Raw genomic sequence first — 11,609 nt, 5'->3', positions numbered from 1 at the left:
TTCCTTCTCTTTTCTCTCTTTTTCTTTCCTTTCTTATTTCTTTCTTCTTTCTTTCCTTCCTTTCTCTTTTGTTGGTACTGGGATTCGAATTCATCACTTTGGGCTTGCCAAGCAGGCACTGTGCCACTGAGCTGCTTTACCAGCCCCTTTCCTATCATTTTCAGTTGTTCATTTGTCAGCCCACGAAGGCTCTTCCCAGAATCCTCCAGAAGTTCTGCGGCTCTTACTGGGAGCTGTGGTTGTGAGCTGAGTGCGCAGCTAAGCACGTGTGTCAGGCAGGACAGAGTAGATGCTACCACCAAATGATACTCAGGGAATGTATTTAGGTCTTGAAAGAGGTCTAGGGTCACATCCTAAAGACTGATAGAATAACTGAGGGCCCTTGGGGGGGGGGCGCATGAGAAACTAGAGCAGAGTTTCAACTTACGCAGCCATATTGACTAAAGACAGATACATTTACAAAGATCAGATCAGAGGTGGAAGTTTCCAAATGCATCTCTTGGCAATGCTAACAGATAATAAAAGCAGCAAAGAGCACAGAACAACTCTTGCCTCGGGCATGCGATGAGGGGGCTCACAAACGCAACTTGATCGGGTGCAAAGCTAGTCCCAAGAATTCGCAGTACTGGACAACTAACTCAGGATGTGCACAGTGCCACCACATGGGTAACTCATGGCAAAATTAAAAACACAAACTACCAAAAATGGTATCAAGCAGTAAAGCACAGTGGGATCTTATGAAAGCATATAAATGCTAGACATTAGAAAATCTTTGAATCTTGCTTCCCTTGCTTTGTGGCTGCACATCGTTGGGCAGGGTGGTTGCTTCAGCAAGGCTCCATTTCAGCACATTGCTTCCCTTGTAGGGATATTGAGCACACTTAGCAGATGGACCCAGGGGGTGATGCATTGCCCCAGTCCATTTTCGTTACTGTCATGAAACACCTGGGTGTTCTAGAAGACAAGTTTAATTATAGTGAATGGCACTTGCCCAAGGATGAGGACCTATATCTGCTGATGACCTGGCTCATGGAGTTCCAAATCAGTTCAGTGTATCATATTATAAGAGCTAGGAGTGGTGTGTGTGTGTGTGTGTGTGTGTGTGTGTGTGTGTGTTCTGTCCTGTCCTCTATCTCTGCTTCTAAAGTCACCAAGATCCAGTCATGGGTACTCCATCATGATAATCTAGTCTAATCCTAGTTATCGCCCAAAGGCCTACCTATAAATATTGCAATTCAATTAAACACCCAGAATTTTAATACTTTATAATGAAAATTAATTTTCCACATATGAACCCTTGAGAGACACGTTGAAACCATACCCAAACCATAGCAAGCACCAGAAGGCATTCACCCAAAATAGCGTTAATTCCGTCCTTGTTCGATAATCCTTCACATGCGCTCCTGAAAAAGCAAGTTGAGTAAACATCAGATGCTTAGTGCAATCTCTGCATTGGCCACATGGTGAAAAAATTGTTGACACAGTTCTTGGAGCTGTAAGGTGCTCTGGCAAATCTAATTTTTAGATAGAATTCCTGTGTCCCAAAAGAGAAAGGAACCCAAGAAGCTGAGTCTGGATAGGAGCCATCCCGGGCCACGCCCTGTCTTAAGGGTGGCTTGGAGGCAGCCCCTCGTAAGGGATGGAGGTGATTAGAGAGAATCTGACCTTAGTGAAGGGAAGGGTTAGGCTCGGAAGTTGGCAACCACAGGAGATGCCTTGGGATACAGGCAGCTGTGGGTGAAAGGAATGGTCGCCGATACAGGTAACACGGAGGACAGCACTACCTGATATTGTCCAGCAACACTCGTGGAACTGTAGAAATGCAGAAATGAAGGAAGTTGTTACTGTACTATAAAAAGCATGGGGTGTTTTCTAAAGTTAATGAATCCATTCAATTTTTAAATAAAATTGCTAGTACAGCTTGTGTAGGCAGTATAGAATAAATTATAGCCTATTGTAAAAATGTATTTAAATAGTAATAATACATGCCATCTACTTATTGTATAGTTTCAATATTTGGTACTTTATAAACTAAACTTAAATATATTAAAAAATAAAGTTGGGGAAATGATACATCAGAAAACAATAAAACTAACAAATACACCCACGAGATGGTTTCTTTGAAAAGCGAGCAAGAAATCAAAATTAGAGAAGTTCCACTAACTCTGGAAAGTACAAAAAGAAAACCTACACGTGTAAAACACCTGAGAAGTACTTTGTGAGACTAACACATCTGAAAATCTGGATAGAAGAATTTTTAAGAAAATATGTCAGCAAAAGGCACCTAAGAGGCAGAAACCAGAAGCGCTGGAGGCGACCTGGTCGGGGAGGCCAGGCTCCGGGCTGCCTCTAAGGGCGAGCCGAGTCCCGGCCCTGCTGGTCCGGTCGCCTCCCTCCCCGCTGTCCCTGGCCACCAGGTCTGCTTCGCCACACTCTTCTGCCCCAGGACTCTGCCTCAGCACGGGCGCACAGCAGCCGAGCAGGCAGGCCGCCGCGGACTAAGCTCGCGCTTAGTGCTTTCCCTCCAGCATCCCGGCACAGCAACCCGAGCTGGCTGGCACGTTGGAGAGCTGCCCACCGCCAGCCGGCTCCTAGAGCCTTGGGCCGGGGCGGAGCTGACCTCGGGCATCTCTTCCCACCAGCATGTCCGCTTAGACGCCCACGGGAGCATTTGGATGCAGGACAGTGGCGGCCCTGTCACTGCTAAACATCCGGATTCTCTTCCTGCCACTTCAGTCCCTGTCAGTTGTTGTACACTTACCAGCATGCTGCTAACTTCATTCTGAAAAAATGCCCAGGTAGCTGCGCTACGCTCTGAAGGAGCAGGAACATCTTATTTAACAAACGCTCAGGGAAGGGGCCCTTGGGGAACCTTCGGCGGCCATACAATAGAACTAAAAGGAGTGCAGAAAGCTACAGACGAGTCTTTCTATCCCCTATTCATGTAAAAAAGTAAAATAAAAGTGAGGCCAACTCTACAGCCCATAGATTTGGGTGTCATAGCAAACTTACGACAAAGGCTTTTTCTGTACTAGGAAATACATTAATTCAATATTCAATATTAATAGAGCTATTGAGAAAAGGTGTGTTCTTTCCTCAGGTAGTTAAGATGAGTAGATGATGAATAAGGCAAACAAAGTATTAGAAAGAAATACGTACATCATATGTACGATAAAGAGAAGCAGAGGAGAAAGAGGCCAAATAGCTCAGCGGATTAAAGTGCCTGCAAGCAGGTGCAGGCGCCTGGGGTTCAATTCCGGGCGTAGTGGTGCACTCCTGTAACCCCAGTTCTTGGGAAGCTGTAAACAGGCGGATCACTGGAGTCTGATCTAGTAACAAGACCCTGAACACCCTAAACACCATTTCCTAAAATACAAGAAAATTTTTAAAAAGAAAAGCAGAGGAAACCCTAAAGTCTTTCTACCCCAAACAGTTTACTTTCTGCTTACTACTGATTCCAGCTCTATAAACACGTAGCCGTGAGCACCAGGAGGCCTCTCGGACTCACGTTACATCCACACGTGACAGATGTCCTAGTATATTTTCATTAACCTCAGTTGTGTGGAATCATTTTTATGAAAAAGAGACAAAAATAATAAAAGTATCAGGGAACAGGGTCTGGAGAGCAAGTATCAGGAAAAAGAAAGGACAGAAGGACAGGTGGACAGAAGGAGAGTGTAGTAGAGGCACTGGCAAAGAAGGGAAGGCAGGCAGGGCGGAGCGGGGTGCAGGAGCGCTCGCCTCTGCTCCACCCCAAGCGAGCGCACTCCCGGGGCACCAGGCTCCCCCGATGCCCTGCACCCCGTTCCCCCTTCCCTTCTTCCGGCCACACAGGGGCATCAGAGGACACAGCTCCGTCAGCACAGGTTGCCTCAGCAAGGATAGAAGTACCAAGGCCGCGGGGGATGGAAGCACCGGGGCTCTCAGCGCCTCTTAGGTCGGGATTGGCCAGATCCTTGCCAAGTCAATCAAGCCCACCAGGGTCACAAGTGCTCAAGCTGCCAGCGAGGAGGGGGGGGGGGCACTGCTGTGCTTCTGGATGCAGCTGCAAACTGCCCTGGAGAGGCCCAGGGAGGGAGTAAGGCCAAGTTCTTAACAGAGCTCAGCGCCTGTGAGCTGGTCAAATGCTCTCCGGGGGCCTGGAAGCCGAAGTCAATAACCTTCCTCCAACTGAAGAGGTCTAAAGCCAAAGAAGGAATGTGGAAGGGAATGAGACTATTTCTCGGTGTTTGCTTATTTCGCTTAATTTACACGGAGGGCCCTAATGGTTCAGAATGCAACACCCAGGCAGCACGAGTATTCGCTCGAATGACTGGGCAGGAGCAGGCGCAGAAGGGCTAGCAGCGCAGGACGCAGCCGCGCTGGTGGCGGGCAGAACGCGCGCAGTGCTTGTGTTTGCTGCGTGTGATTCTGCGTGTACGACAGGAGAAAGAATAAAAGTCTTTCTGGGACTCTCCTAACACTTATCCCAAGTTCCTGAGACTGAGAAACTCTCAGGAAAATGGAAGAGAAAAGCAGTAGGAAAGACAGACAGGGGCTGCGTGCCTGGCAAGCCTCAGGCTTGGCGCTGGCCAAAGGCTAGGTGTGTCCCCAGGCTGACCCCGAGCCCCAGGCTCCAGGGCATCAGACATGATTGTGCTTGGAAAGGCCGTTAGGTCAGAGAGGCTTTTACTGTGCACACTGATCAAGGTTGTCTGGCGTCCTTATAGAAAGAGAGGAGAACAGAGGGGAGAGCAGAAAGGCCCCCTGGGGGGCGGGAAGACAGCACAGCAGGGGTTATCTGCAGCCGGAGGAGGGAGGGCTCAGGAAAAGCTGCCCCACAAATAGTATCTTTATCTTAGACACTGAGCTTTCAAAACCATGGAAAATATATGTGCAATGGCTGTTTCATTGTAGTGGCAAAATGTAATGCCTCACTTAAAACAGTGTGTTGGGGCCAGTGAGATAGCTCAGCAGACTAAGCACCACAGGGATCAGGGTTCAATCCCTGGCACCACATGCAGCACCAGCCCCATCCCCAGGGCGTGCTGAGCCTGGGACCAAGTCCCGGGGTGGAGGCTAAAAACAGAAAACTCACTTTGAGTCTGAGCTGCCTAGTGAGACCCTGTACCAAATACATAAATGAAATAATAGCAATAATAATAAAACAAAAATACAACGATGTGTTGGATAAAAGGAAGGTAGGGAGGGAATAAAAGGAGGAAAAGCAAGGAAGAACAAAGGAAGGAAGGGAGGAGGGAAGAAAAGAAGGGGAAAGGAAAAAGGAAGGAGAAAAGAAGAAAGAGGAAGGAAGGAAGGAAGGAAGGAAGGAAGGAAGGAGGGAGGGAGGGAGAGAAGGAAGGAAGGAAGGAAAGAAGGAAAGAAGGAAAGGGAAAGGAAAAAAAGAGGAAGGAAGGAAGGAGAGAGGGAGGGAAGGAAAGCAAGCAGGAGGAAGGCAGGCAATGAGAACCAGCATATCTGGTATCCCTGTCCTTTATCAAGGTAGTAAATGACACAATTTACTTCCAATTTCTTTCTGTCACTTTATAAACTAATATCTCAACAGGTAGCTACAGCCATGTGTTAAAATGTGTGTGCTGGGATATTCCTGCATTTTAGTGTGTGCTTAATTCTGGAGGCTTCAATTAAAGCAATTCTTCATCGTTGTACTCCTGTCTTATGTTAAGCGTTACTTGGTGCCGCAGCTAGTGAGAAGTCGCGCGGGCCTTGTGGTTTCCTGTGTAGCCACGTAGCTCTATATTCATCTAAATCTTCGCACGTAGTCTCACCCATAGAGAATGTTAGTAGCTACATGAATAATCCCCAGGATTAGTAGGCTGTCTGCTTCATAATACCTGAGCGATTTAGCAGTTTCCTTATTTGCCTTCTCATCCTTCTCTGCTCTCTTTTCTGAGGGAGAAAAATTAGGGTTGCAATATTGGTTGGTTAAAAGAAAAGTCTCCACTTTGCAAATTAAAACAGAGATTTAAAAATCATTAAAGCATTAACATCCTGGTTACGCATTGCCGAACTGTTGGAGCAATCAGGGAATACAACAAGGCCGTGATGATCAAGGCTGAGCTACAGAGGCTGATGGTGAGAGACCACCCAAGCATGCTGCGAGGGCTCGGACCCTCGTACTCCAGCCTCCTGCTCCAGAGACCTGTTCCATGAGGAGGAGTGCCTGACTTCCTGGCCAGGGAGAAAGACAGAGACAAGCAGGGGAGCTAGACAGCCACGCCGTCAATGCGCAGGGGCAAGAGCTGGCTCTGCCTGCTAGCATCCGGCCTGTCCCTCAAGATGCAGCTCAAGGGCAGGCTCACCCCGTCACTAGCCTCTGACAGGTCTAAGCCACACTTCCCTTCTACAGAATGAGGGTCTTGCGTTTATTCACAGGATTTTAGCTGAACACAGCGGTATGGAGATTCTAAAAGCACACGTAAGGTGCAAAGTGCTCTGCAAGGCAAGACGAAGGTGGTAGAGATGGAGATGCAGGCATAAAGGAGGAAGTGACTTGAGCCCTAAAGCCCTGCAGTGTCACCGCTCGGGTAGGAACAGTCTTCACTCCCCGCCCCAACGTGTCCCACAGCTCCATCCTTGTCCAGAAGGAACTGCACCAGCTCTTCCCAGCCCCTCTACCCCAGGAAGAGTTTCTGCTCCGCTCGTCCCAATGCGAGTTCAGGCCATGCTGACTTCAGGCCCCACGTGTTGGCTTGCTGCTGTTAGCAACTGCTTCCTTGCAATGTTCTTGAAATCTGCATTTCCTGGACCACAGCAATGCTTGGCTTTAGGGTTGTTCACTCCATCGTGCCTGTCACATTTCTACCAGTGCAGATTTGTCCACTGAAACCAGCGGCCTCCTCGGTGTCCTCTGCTCCAAGCCCTTAACCTGCAAACTTAGTGGAAATGAGGAAAAAGAGAAACCTAGGGGCCCACCCTATATTCACGCCTACTCGCAGAGCCTTGCCCCAACACCGGGATTGCCCTGTGCACTGCGGCAAAAGGGTGGGCACCACGGACCAGTCAGGGCCTGCTCAGGGACGAGACTGCATGGTGTCACTGCTGTGTGCATTGTACAGGGAGGAGGGCGGGCCTGGGGTGAAGTGTTCCTGAGGACAGAGGAGACAGATCTTCCTGGTAAGATCAGAAATCATACTGGAAGGACAGACTCATTAGTAGGGGCCCTGCAGATACAATGCATTTAGACCAGGGTGGAGACAGGCGCGGAGGGGCAGAGCAGCTGGCATGAGAGCTCACTTGCCAAGCCCACGTCACTGGTGTCCCGGAACCAGAGGTCACAGCAGCAAATGTACACGTATGAATAGTTAAGCCTCACAACTGCAATGAGGGGAATCACTGTGATGCAATTTAAGAAGCAAAGAAAAGGTCCCGCAGAGATTCAGATATCAAAGGCTGCTCTATTTCTTCCCCTCAAACTCCTATGCAAGTAAATTAATCCATAACAGAGTGACACAGACACAGTCAGAGGGACCCAGGGGAGCCCTTGGTAATTCTCCAGGGGGGAGTCCCAAAAGAAAGAGGCCTCCACTGAGATAAGAAGAGGTGAGGAAAGTTGTGCAGGCAGACTCTGGGAAGAGGCCAGCACAGGCAAGAGCTGCCATGAATGAAAGGCAGAAGTGAACGCTAGGACGTCCAACCAGCCAGGCCTGAGGGCGATGCCTGTAAACCAGCACGCTGAGGCAGGAGGTGTGCGCTGAGCTCAGGGCCAGCCTGGGCCACCTTATGAGCACAAAGCCAGCCTGAGCTACAAAAGCAATAATCGGTTTCCAAAAAATAGAACTACCAGACAGCAAAAATGAGAACAAACGTCATAAGCAAGGTGCAAGTCCACACCTTGAGGACCTACAAAGAACTAAGTTAAGTCTCTTTGTGGAGACCTACCAAGCCCACTGCATGTAGATTCCTAGGCCTCATTCCAGAGTCTGGCTTTAATTCTAAAGACAATTGAAGGTCATCAGGTTGCCAGAGGATGGCCCTGGTCACCGTTTTCTTCCTGAGTGCCACGCTGGCTGTGACACGCAAAGGGCAGAAGAGAGTAAATGTGCCATTCACACTGATCCCGAGGAGTCTGCTGAGGCAGCCCAGGCAAGGGGTGCCTGAGGTCATGGGATGGAGATGAGAGACAACCTGAGAGGAGACACAGTCAGGACTCAGTAAGTGCTTTCCGGGGTGGAGCGGAGGAAGAGATTAAGCTGATGGAGCTGAGGTGTCTAGCTGTGAACACTAGTTAGGCAGAGGAGTCATTATCCACGTTAGACAATTCCAATGATGATGACAATAATCGTTGCCTCTTAATGAGTCTCACTGCCTCTGGTCTTTTTCTGCTTCAGTTCATTCTTCATAATATCTAATATAGCAGATTACTTTTTGTGATACAATTGTTCAAATTGTTGAAACGATCAAGTCTACTTAAAAAGAGAAACTTTTCAAGAGAGAGAAAGAGAGAGAGCATCCCACAGAGATGTAGGGTTGGGTGAGGGTGACTGCGGGCAAGGAGGAAGCATTGTCCAATTCCAGTTGAAAGCAAAAGATTGAAACTTCTTCTTCGGCAGAGGCAGGGGCCGGGCATTTGAACCCCAGGCTACCTTTCCAGCCTAGCCCTTAGGGCACACTGAGATGGCAAATGAGACTGGGCATGATGGCGTGTGCCTGTAATCCCAGCACTTGGGACACTGAAAACAGGAAGATCACCACAGGTCAGAGCTGTGTAGTGAGACCCCACAGACCCTGTACAAATACATTAAAAGCGAGAGAGAGAGAGAGAGAGAGAGAGAGAGAGAGAGAGGATATTTCAAGATCCATTCTGCTTATCTTTGAAGTTTAATAGCAAAAATGGCATCAACTCATAGATTTTGGATCCTTCTCTATGTCAAAAATAATATTAGATTCTTTCTACTTGTGTTTTATTCTGAATCAACCCTTTTAACAACTCATCTATTATGTAATTTCCCTCCACTTTTCAGATGAGGAAACTAAGGCTAAGAGAGTCCAGGTAATCTGATTAAGGTCACATATGTAGAAAGTGACATTTCTAGAATTTAAACAAGGTTTTGTGGCTCTATGGTCACCTGCCTTAGATTTTCATGACAAATTTATGTCATAGGTATATTTAGAGGAGGAAAAGTTTACCTATGTCCAAGTGTAGTCTGATTTACAGAGGGACAGAGGGAAAACTGGCCCCAGTGCCTCCGTGACTCATAGCTCAATTCTGACAGGCTACGAGGACTGGCTGACTGACTTGTCACAAGCTAACTGCATGCTCACCAGCTATGTGGACACAATCTCTGGGACCCTAAGAATGGCTGAAAATAGGCTCCATTTTTCATCTTGTAAAACAAGAGCTTGGTGACTGCTAAACGGTAGATGTTGACAGTCGGGCAGCAGATTCCTGGAGCGGCAGCCTGGGGAGACGCATCTGGCATTCTCCAAAAGGCACTAAGGTAGAGAGACACGAGGCGACTCCAACTGGACAGCAGCCAGGGGGCACGTGGCATCCCAAACAGCCACACTTATGACATCATCTCCCCCCTCTTGTTGCCGAGACAAAAGCCCTCGTTTCACTATGGCCCTGACAGTTTTCCTTTCCTCCATGGCTTATGACCACTTGTAGTGACAGCCCCAAATGCACCCCTACCCCACTTGGACCACCGATGCTGTCCTGTGCCCTGGTGTGGGTGTCCTCACACCAATTTTCAGTGTGTGCTTCTCACCCAACCCCTCACAGTGCACTGACAACATAACAACTCCATGTGGATACCAAAATCCCTTGATATTCAAGTGCATTATAAAAAAAACTCTGTAGTATCTGCACATAACCTATGTACACCATTTATTTACTTATTTTTATTTTTTTGGCAGAACTAGGGATTGAACTCAGGCCCTTGCGCTTGCCAGGGAAGTGCTTATTCCACTGAGCCATCTCCCTGGCCCCATATGTACACAATTTAATTTAACTCAGGTTCCTTTTAATAGTTCATACAATGTAAATGTTGTATGAGTTGTTGTTACCCTACATTGCTTAAAGAATAGCAACAGACTACATGTTCAGTACAGATGCAATAAACTTATTTTCAGTCTACCATTGTCTGAATCAGTGAATGCAGACTTTCTCGATATGAAAGGCAGATGCTATACATCAATTAAACAAAATCAAGCAATTATTTGGGAGGAAATTAAGAAGCTACATTATGGGCTTTGATGTCATCACTTCAAGCCCCATGATCTTGTTCCTTCGAGCTTCCAGGACTTCCCACGTCGGGGAGCAGAGGTGCTCTAAACCACCAGGGCAAAGCACTCGCTAGCACCCAGGCTTGCCTGTGCGCTCCCACATTTAGGGAATTGGTCATGTCTGTGCCACAAAGTGGGGGAACACGGACTAAAGAGGGCGCATTGCTGCACCCGTGAATAAAAAATCGAGAAGTTGTCTGAGTATGTTTTCAACTGCTGTAGTAAAATACTCGGGACTAGTAATTTAAAAAGGAAATAAGTTTACTTTAGCTGGTGATTCCAAAAGCACAGCATCAGCCAGGGAGTTTAGCTGCTTCAACTTGTGATGAGAGGCGGACGGCTTCGGGTGCGAAAGAGACAGCAGCCTTGCTGTACAGCGGCGTGCTTCTGCGAGGACAAGCCCGCTCCTGAGAGAAAGACACTGATGCCCCCAGAGATGTCATCACTGCTTGGATGCTCCACCTGCTAGCCCTGCTCTAAGGCATTCACACTTCACGTCCAGCTCTTAAGGGTTAAACCACATTTGAGTCATACAAGAGGGAGGAAAGTACACTCTTAAATGTAACCTTAGAGAATAGCGGCTGCAGGAGCATGCCCACAGTTCAGCTGCTTGGAGGCAGAGGCAGGAGGCCAGCCTGGCAAGCTCAGTGAGACTCTGTCAAGAAAACAAGACAGCCTGAGCAAGGAGCACAATGGGTGGGCACACCTGGGTTCAGCCTCCCATAGCACAAAGAAAGCAACCAAGATAAATACACAAGACTCCATGACACAGGCAGAATTCAGTTCCCTGCTCACCCAGACAAGGACTATGTGCTTCCCAACATACTCCCCCTGCTGTTTCCAGACACAGAGTGTACGCTACCCTACACTGAGGCATCCAGAGGAAGACTGGTGGGAACCTATGTTCCAGCCGTGTCTCTACTGAGCAGCTCTGCCAGTAAAAGGCACACAGCTTGTTGCCCAACCAGCAAAGGTGGTATATGAGCAGGTTCCTAGGACTGTCCAACTGTTCAGAGATGCATTACATTTGGAGAGGGAGGAGGGGGAGGTGGGGGAGGAAGACAAGAAGGGGGGGAGGAAGACAAGAAGGGGAGGAGGAGAAGGTGGGGGAGGAGGAAGAGAGGAGGAAGCACCTCGAGTTGAGCTCTGGGATGCATGCTGAGGGAAGCTGCGAGAATCTAGATGAGATAACTCAGCTCTCCTGTCTCAATTTCTTTGTTTTACAAAATTTAAGTAAACAATAATGCCTATTCAGAACATTTGTCTGGCACAAAAATATTCGAAAATGTATAGTGCACTTGTGTCAGAAGCATTGTGTAAATGGTTATAGCTGTTATTTTTTAAAGCCTACTGGGTTTGGGGACACTGTCCAAAGTGAAGCT

Source organism: Octodon degus, unplaced genomic scaffold (genome assembly GCF_000260255.1).
Source record: "Octodon degus isolate 3935 unplaced genomic scaffold, OctDeg1.0 scaffold00049, whole genome shotgun sequence".
Taxonomy (NCBI): Eukaryota; Metazoa; Chordata; class Mammalia; order Rodentia; family Octodontidae; genus Octodon; species Octodon degus.
Note: the sequence above shows the minus strand (reverse complement) of the source record.